We start from the raw sequence: 9,710 nt of genomic DNA on the forward strand, positions 1-9,710 counted from the left end.
AGAACAAAACGAGTCTTATGATAACATAAAAATCACGCAAGAACAGGTGTCTGAGGCAATAGGGAAGCTATCGGATGAACTATTCAAAAACGGAGGTTCAGTTGATGTAGAGGAGTATACAAAGCGGTTCAGCATAATATTGAAGTACAAAAAAATACCAGAAGACAGGAAAAATATCATAACAGTACCCATATTTGAATATTTGAAAAAGGAGACAAAACCAACCCAGCAAACTGCCGTGGAATAACACTATACTTCATTGGAACTCCTTACCAAAATCATCGCAGACTCAAAAACTTCAATAATGCCAATGAAAAAGGACCAATAGAGAGGAATACACATGGTTTGAGGGTATTTAGAGAGCACCCTCAACATGAATAGATTTCAGGCAACGGACAAAGTTGGAGGACGTTCTAAAGTCGGATAATATACAGGATAAGTCTTTGACTCGTACAAATATTTCAACAGTAGATTGCTGAGGTAAAAAAAGCACTCATTCCTATACTATTCTTTCTGATTCGACCCTAATAAAAAGATATAGTCATTTTAAGTTCTCATAATGAGCTGTGCCACCCCTGGAAAAACAAAATTATCTCAGATTAACTAGCTAAATCTGTGACACTACACATCTGTGGATCTTTTAAAAAGAGTAGCATTTGGTCAAAGTACCAAATTTTTCGTATTTCACTGGTATTTCTTATTTTTTAATCTCAAATTACTCGAAAACGGCGCATTTTACAAGAAAATACGAAAAATACTTTCATTTTACAAAACGTACAATCATTAGATAACGTCCAACTTAATTTCAAGAGTTGAGTTCTTCAAATGTTTGGAATTTTTATGATACCTAATGATCATAATGAGAAAACTGACGTGGGTGATATCTTGTGTTCGAAAAAGCTTAATCAAATGAATGAATTGGTATATTCCTAAATCCATTTTATTCGATAAAACCGTTCGTTAAATAGAACAAAAAACATTTTTTTTATGGTTTTTTAATAGCCTGTACCTTCTGAATCGAGCTGATTCGGAAAAAATGGTAAAGGAAAAGAGTGTCTCTTTCGACCTCAATCGCAACATGCCATTTGTGCGCAGGGGCGTTGTCCTGCAAAAACAAAACACCTTTGGATAGCTTTCCGCGTCTTTTCCCTTTAATTTTTCCCGTAGAGTGGTAAATAATGTCGAATAGTAATCTCCGGTTATTGTTCTACCCTTATCCAAAAAATCAATCATGATTACTCCATGGCAATCCCAAAAACCTGAAGCAAGCACTTTTCTAGCAGATTTTTGGACACGAAACTTCTTAGGTCTTAGAGAACCAGAGTGTAGCCATTCCATGGATTGTTGCTTTGTTTCTGGATCGTAGAAATGTACCCATGTCTCACCCATAGTAACAATTCGGTTTAAGAAGTCTACATCGTTTTCAAATCGAGCACAGATCGAACGCTATGCTTCTACCCTTGCACGCTTTTGGTCAGCATTCAAACATTTGAGGATCCATTTTGCAGCAATTTTTCTCATGTCCAAATAGACGTGAACTATATGATGAACGCGTTCGTATGAAATATTCAGTGCTTCAGATATCCGTTTTAGCCCAATTCGACGGTTTGATAAAATCATATCATGAACTCCATCGATATTTTCTGGGACTGACACAGAAACTGGCCTTCCCGATCGGTCATCATCTTCAATGGAAAATTTACCTCTTTTGAAGCTTGCAGTCCAATTTTTCACGGTCGCATACGAAGGACATTGATCACTAAGGGTATTAAACATGTCTTCGTAAATCTGCTTGCCTCTTAACCCTTTCAAATACAGGTACCTTATGATGGCTCGATACTCCAATTTTTGGATTTTCACAATTTCGGATGACATCTTCTTTCTTTCAAGTGACTCTGGTTTCCTTTTTTGACCTCAAACTTCACACTGACACTTCTAATGAGTTATTGTTGGTTGCTATATGGTAACGCAATATTTTTTTATGCATGGAACTGGTCTATTCTAACTATACAGGGTGTTCCTAAATTGAACGTACAAACGAAAAGGGGAGATTCCTTAAGTGAGTTTAAGAAAAAAAAGTCCCATAAACATGGGGTCGCAAACGTTTCGTTTTGGAAGTACAGAGTTTTTTTCTCATAGTATCTACACTTCACAAGATATTCAACTGAAATTTGGCATAGATATTACATTTTAGAGTTCTCACCACGTGACATGGCAATTTCGATAGAAGATCTACAGGGTGATATTTTTTCTGGAACACTGCCACCTCTTCTTCTGCAGAACTTTTTTTTGGTGAGCAACTGTTGATTTGAAAAAATGTAAAAAGAAGCTTTGTTCTAATACTAAACTTTTCGGTCTCTTGTAGTTTTGTCGTATCTACCAACAATTTCGAAAAAAAAAATTTTGAACGATTGAAAAAAATTCAAACTTCAACACTCTGTATCTCGAAAACGAAACGTTTGCGACCCCATGTTTATAGGACTTTTTTTTCTTAAACTCACTTAAGGAATCTCCCCTTTTCGTTTGTACGTTCAATTTAGGAACAGCCTGTAGATATAAATACATCCTTGTAATGCAATTCTGGAAATGTTCCTGTTACTATCTTCTTGACAGTGTTACTTTTGATCTACTTATCGTAAATAGTAACGGATTCCTTCAAACTATAGATAAAAACGTCCAGAATTGCAATTTTCCTATTAAGCTCATGAAAAGTTACAGATTGACTTACAGATGAAAGCAGAATACCACCATTAGTACCTACTACCTTGCAAAGTGTAACTTTGTACGATAAAATGAATCAATATTGAGGGTAGAGTAAACAAAGATTGAGAGTATTGAATCGATGTGGACGATACTTTTGTCCGAGATTACCTTCACCTATTGAGATGTCTGAAGTTGTTTGAATAATTGAAAAGATTGAAAAGAATATTGAACGATTCAACGAAACCATTGAATCACATCTTGCTCGAACAGACACAGAGCATGATCCTGCAACTATGTATGTCCTTGAAGTGACGACAGAGCATCAGGTGTTTGGTGTGAAACTATGAAGGGAGTAGTAAAACTTTATGGGCCGCGAAGTAGAAGTCTGAATGGAGAGGATCGTCGAACAACGTACACACACTATCATGTGTCGACGCCAACGGCGACGCCCCGAACTACTCAAGACGTTCGCGATTTTTTCTTTCAGACATCTAGTGTGCAGTGTGAAAAGCACAATCGCCAGCGTGTGGGTTTCACATGGGGAAAATCGTTCGAGAAGGCGCCTTTCCTCTATAACGGTCAGTTAGTCGGTCAGATAGAAAACTAGGAAAGCATTGATTTTCAGCGGGGTTCAAGTAAATGAGTACATAGGCGTCGACTAAACGAGTTCTATCAAATCTGTTCAGAAAGGAAACGATGATGAGGATAAATTTCTTTCATTGATACAGATTGTACAGGAAAGAAACAAACCGCGTTAGGAAGTGCCTCTTCGCAAGATTATATATGTCGCAGGCTTATCATAATATCAGTCTTATTATAATACGCCTAGGCTTTTTCAATATGACTAGGCGAATTGTAGAACTAACAAAGTAAATGAAAATCGGACAATATGACTGATTATTTGTGACGTGTTATAATACGCCTGACGCTTCTTAGTCTTATTGTTATTGTACGTGATGTTTTTAGAATTTGACTGTATAAAATACGTCGTATTTTAATACGACTGGCAGTGTACCATCAAATCATAGAAATCCCTTATAGGACAAAAAAATAAATAATTATAGGTTTTGATTATTTATTACAACATGGTCCACCCTTATCACATTTGCTTGTATATTTCATATGGGATTTGATTTGGTTTGCGAGAAGACTCATTGAGTCCCTGTTCTTCGAATAATGGAAATAATCTTAAAGCTTCCCTTGAGGAAATTACCCTATTCTCTGGAATATTAATCACTTCATTACTGTGGCAATCTCATCCCTCGAAACCATCGGTTTAACAGTCCATGGATGGTACCAATTTGGTGAACATCTTTGGAAATGTTTACTATGGTTCCTTATAAGGAACCATATCTATAGATATTTTTGAAATCCAGAGGTCCTATATCTAGGAACTTCGATTGCTACGGTTTGACCTATCTCAAGAAGTTTCAATTTCTTACTACTCACGTTCAGCAGTTTTTCTGCAGTCTTTTTTGGCCCATTACATTACACTATTACTACTCTTTTTTTGATCATTATCACTATTTCTTCATTTTTGCATAAATTGCACAATTAGCATGACAAGCCGTCAGTCCTTTTACCATACGACAAGTATAATCAATCAGAATCCAAAGTATTCGCACGTTTTTGAATTTTGATAATAATAAGCCTAATGAGCAGCAGGCGTATTATAATACGCCTCTAATTGTCAGTCAAACTGTGAGATCCTGGATTATTGCTGTGATATTGCAATATGCCTAGTCGTATTGAAAAAGCCTAGGCGTATTATAATATGACTGATTTTAGAATAAGACTACAACATATACAAGTGTATCATAATCTTTTTGTTATAACATATCTGCACCATAACTTCAATAACCTTGCTCAAAATGATTGCAGCTCAGAATAAAGTTTCTTATAGCCAACCCTTTCCTCTCCTCCAATATTTTCGAAGTAGCGATTAGATAATTTTCTTCTTGATAAAAGAATATTTTCGAAAAGAGTTATTGGTTCATTATAATATGTATAATCTATATATTTTTTCCCAATTGTGATAATGAATGAATCAATTACTTTTTTAATTTCAACTACCAGGTACTAGAATATCTGCATATAAAATAATTGGCTCTACCCAGTAATGGATATGTCACTTGATACCGAGATATCCATATCTGGATAGAATTAAAACTGTTAAAGCAACTTAAGAATTGCAACATATTGGTCTCAAAAATTTCACATACGAGGATGTATTGATATCTAGTTAGCCTAGACCAGTTTCATGCATAAAAAAAAATATTACGTTTCCATAGCACGAACAATAACTCATTAGAAGTGTCAGTGTGAGGTATGAGGTCAAAAAAGTAAACTAGAGCTACGCAATAAATTAAAAGAAAGAAGATGTCCACCGAAATTGTGAAAATCGAAAAATTGGAGTATCGAGCCATCATAAAGTACCTGTATTTAAAAGGGTTAAGAGGTAACCAGATTTACGAAGATATGCTTATTATAATACCTTTGGTGATCATTGTCCTTCGTATGTGACCGTGAAAAATTGGACTGCAAGCTTCAAAAGAGGTAAATTTTCCATTGAGGATGGAAAATTTGAGGCCAGTTTCTGTGTCAGTCCCCGAAAATATCGATGCAGTTCATGACATGATTTTAGCAGACCGTCGAATTGGGCTAAAACGGATATCTGAAGCACAGAATATTTCATACGAACGCGTTCATAATATAGTTCACGTCAATTTGGACATGAGAAAAATTGCTGCAAAATGGATCCCCAAATGTTTGAATGTTGACCAAAAGCGTGCAAGGGTAGTAGCATCGCGTTCGATCTGTGCTAGATTTGAGAACGATGTGGACTTCTTAAATCGAATTGTTACTATGGATGAGACTTGGCTACATTTCTACGATCCAGAAACAAAGCAACAATCGTGGAATGGCGACACTCTGGTTCTCCAACACCTAAGAAATTTCGTGTCCAAAAATCTGCTGGAAAAGTTCTTGCTTCAGTTTTTTGGGATTGTCATGGAGTAATCATGATTGATTTTTTCGATAAGGGTAGAACAATAACCGAGGATTACTATTCGACATTACTGACCACTCTACGGGAAAAAATTGAAGAGAAAAGACGCGGAAAGCTATCCAAAGGTTTTTTGTTTTTGCAGGACAACGCCCCTGCACACAAATCTCATGTTGCCATGCAAAAAATTCGTGATTTAGGGTTTGAATTACTAGAACACCTCCAGGATTTCACCAGATTTGGCTCCATGAGACTACTATCTCTTTCCTCAACTAAAAATAAGTTTAAAGGGTCGTAAATTTTCTTCCAACGAGGAGGTAATAAAAGAGGTGGACGTCTGGTTTGCTGAGCAAGAAGAAACATTTTTTTGAAAGTTCTAGAGACGTTGCAGGTTCGCTGTAATAAATATATCCAATTAAGAGGAGAATATGTTGAATAATAAAATATTTTGACATTGAAAATCTGTTTGGTTCTATAGTAGGCTAAGAATTTTTCAGTATATCCTCGTACGTACCTACCTACCTGCTTGAAAGTAGATTAGAAGCTCTTCTACTACCTTCAACCTCAAGAAGCGAAATCAAAGTGTGAGAACTGAGACGCTATCCCCCAATCTACCCTGAGACATAATTTTTTAATTCCCTCTTGAATTATGCAGCGAGGGAAATAATTAACGAGATAAATCATTACTTTCTTGGTTGGTGTAAAATTCCGTATAATTTCTGGGTTCGTCTCGTCGGGCAGGCGGTAAACCAGCCATCGTACTATCTAATTTTCCCCCTTGTTTACAGCCAAGTCGGCGGAGCTTTTTGTTTTAATTAATTAGAACCTGTTCCGGCAATTACCGAAGCAATTTACATTTGTCTCTCGTGTTTGATTAATTTTTGAGGTTATCAATGGAACAGGATTTTTCCCTCTTTCCTGTGATTTCACAGCTGTTATCGAGTTATCTTTACGATTATTCCTGTTCTTTACACCATCGATAAAACGCGAGTGGTGACCATTTGCCATTTTAATTTTTTTATATTTTATACTATTGACTTAGTGCCCTCCAAGATATAATTTACTCAGATTTTTTTTTATGGGGAATAGGACAATAAATGTGAACTATAGATTATCTCATATATTTGGTGACATTTCGCAGTCTCCTATCTGCTCCTTCACACCTACGAAATTGGACTTACAGACCTGACAAATAATTGAAGAGAAATTTTGGTGATTGACATTTGACAATAATTACATGTTTTATTCATGACTTCGTCTCCTGTTATAGGTTATGGTTGGTTGTTTACTTTGGTAGTTTTAGATGCTCTTGTTTTTGAATATTTATCTTGAATTATGATTTTAATCATTGTGAATTTGAAATCTGGTTACTTTTTGCATATAAAGGTAATTAATTTCGTTGTTTATGTAATTGTGTAACAAAATTATTTTATAATTTCATTTGAATTTTGTAGGTCTGAAGAAGCAGATGAGAATCTTCGAACCAAATATATGAGATAATCCTTAGCTCACATTTATTGTCCTACTCCCACTAAAAAATTTAGGTGTGTATTTTTGATCACATCCAGTAGATTTTTCTAAAATTTACGAATTTGCATTCTCAAGTCAACGTTTTCAGTCACCGAACTCTTATAAGAAGTCCAATATTAATTAAATGTTTGTCTTCGACAACAAATCAATCATAATTATATTAATTCAATATTCGAAAAATACTGATCGAATTATTGAATTGATACTGATTGAGTAGTAGTGAAATAGCGACACCAGTACTTTTGCGAAATTTCATGCGGTTTGAAATACTAAAAAATAACTAAAATTCTGTTTCTCCAAAAGTATTCGCCAGATTATATAACGCTCAGATTTCGCAGGAACTTCCAAAATGCCGTTTTAAAACCATGGTATTTTTTTAAACACAATCGGCTCTGTTTTATGGAAAAAATACAATTTGAATTCAGTAAGACAGGGTATTTTCAAAGGTGAGACTTTTTTGACAGAAGGTAGAACTCATCAAAATAAGTCGTTTAACCAAAAATTATCTTCATAAAATATCCAAGATGGCTGAGATACAACCCCTAGAAGTTCGACAAAATTTCATTGAATTTCAAGTACGGGACTGTGGAAGGTGACTCCGGCATCGCAAAAACGAAACAAAACATAAACATTTGACTGGACAATGATGGGTTCAGTATCAAGTTCATCGGATTAGATGCATCAGGTCACTTTTGAGAGAATCATATATGTTGCATTGTGCAATTTAGTGCGAAAAAAAAGTTGAAAATCGAGGCAGTGCTTACGTTAGTTATGTTGAAAAAGTGCTATGATGTTTTCCCATTTCATCCAATTTTTAAGACGATTGCTGGACTGTTCGAACAAGAAGATTGTGATGCCCAGTGTGAAAAAATTCGTGAATAATTTAGACGAATGTGTCCCAAGTCTCTTCTGTCAGTTTCTGTCTATTTCAGTAATCATTTTCAAATTTTTTCCACTTAGTCATTTTGAAGTTTTTTATAGGTGATTTTTGGTGGAACGCTTCATTTTGACCAGTTCTTTAAAACCCCAAGCCCTATATTTTGATGATAATAGAGAAGATGAGGAAGGTAATATGTCATTTGGAAGACATTTTTATTCTGAGTTCAGAATATTGAATTTTTGTTTCACTCAATCTATGTGTTTTTGAGATATTCAAATTTCAGGTTTGTACAGATTGGTCATTTTGTTAAAGATGCTGTGGGAATGAGTCAAATTTTCACCAATTTATGCTATGGTTTCGACGATATTCGTCAACTGCTATGCATCAGACATTAAAATATAACTGTTTTTTTCTTTCATTGAAAATTAAGGTGGAAATTGTTTATTCATTGGCAGAAAAAATTGTAATAATTTCTTTATTTTTCAAAAATAACCAGTGCGAGAACCGTACAGCAGATTTATCATCTAAATTGCAGAATAAATGAGTGAAAATTCTATGGATTCACACAGCATGTTTTGAAATTTAAATGTGAATATTTCGAAAACGATTAAATTGAATGAAGAAAATGGAATATGCTAAACTTATAAGAGCCTTTCCAAGGAGATATCACTTAACTCATCTTTCCTATTCAAATTATAGGGGTTGGGGTTGCAACAGTAAGGCTGAAGCGATGCAATTTTCAATTTGATATTAGAAGTTGTCCCTCTTGAACCAAAAATCTACATGTCCGAGCGTTTTATATAACTCAGTTCTACCGCTGTTTCGTTTTCAATGGCCCACTCTGTATGAATTTCACAACTAGTCTCCGGCATTCAATTCAATTGGGTTGATATTTTTTTAATATTGGGAAAAATTCCATATGCCTATAACTCCGAAACCAATTTTCCCATTAACAAACTGAACCAAAACATTCGGAAACTTGACATAACATATTTTTTCGCGCTAAAAGCATCATCACTATGAAAACTTGAAATTGGGTAATTTTGAAGGCAGCCTGGGGACTAAAGAAAGCAGAAATAAAATTAAATCAATGAAATGAGAAAAATGAACCAGAATGTTCAGAGATTTATTTCATCTCTAACCGATTTCACTCGTCCTTTGACAATTCCATGTAGGTACATGTCACAGGCTCACTGTGTGTGTCCACATTAAAAACCAATCACTGCATTGCTGAGTTAAAGAGGTCAGCGAGACGAATGAGGTGTGGTTTCTTCAATCACACTTAACAGCCGAAGGAGTAGTAGTTAGAAATCCTATGAAAATTTCCTCCATCATGATGGACGTAATTAAATTCAGTTTGACCGTACCTTGTGCATGCCTCTGTAATCTGGTCATTTCAGCCGGAAGTAAACGGTTTAATTAAATTGATTCCTTTGAACCCTCCCAATTGGAGGGCCTTGAAAGAGATTCCTTGAATACTTGTATGTCCTTAAAAGCAATGGAATTATATCCATTCGTTTTTAGAATATGGAATTTTAGAATGGAGTTCCTGGAAATATTCATGTAGAAGTTTATAAGGCCGAATTCATCTTA

The sequence above is a fragment of the Coccinella septempunctata genome, chromosome 1, assembly GCF_907165205.1.
Source record: "Coccinella septempunctata chromosome 1, icCocSept1.1, whole genome shotgun sequence".
NCBI classification, from domain to species: Eukaryota; Metazoa; Arthropoda; class Insecta; order Coleoptera; family Coccinellidae; genus Coccinella; species Coccinella septempunctata.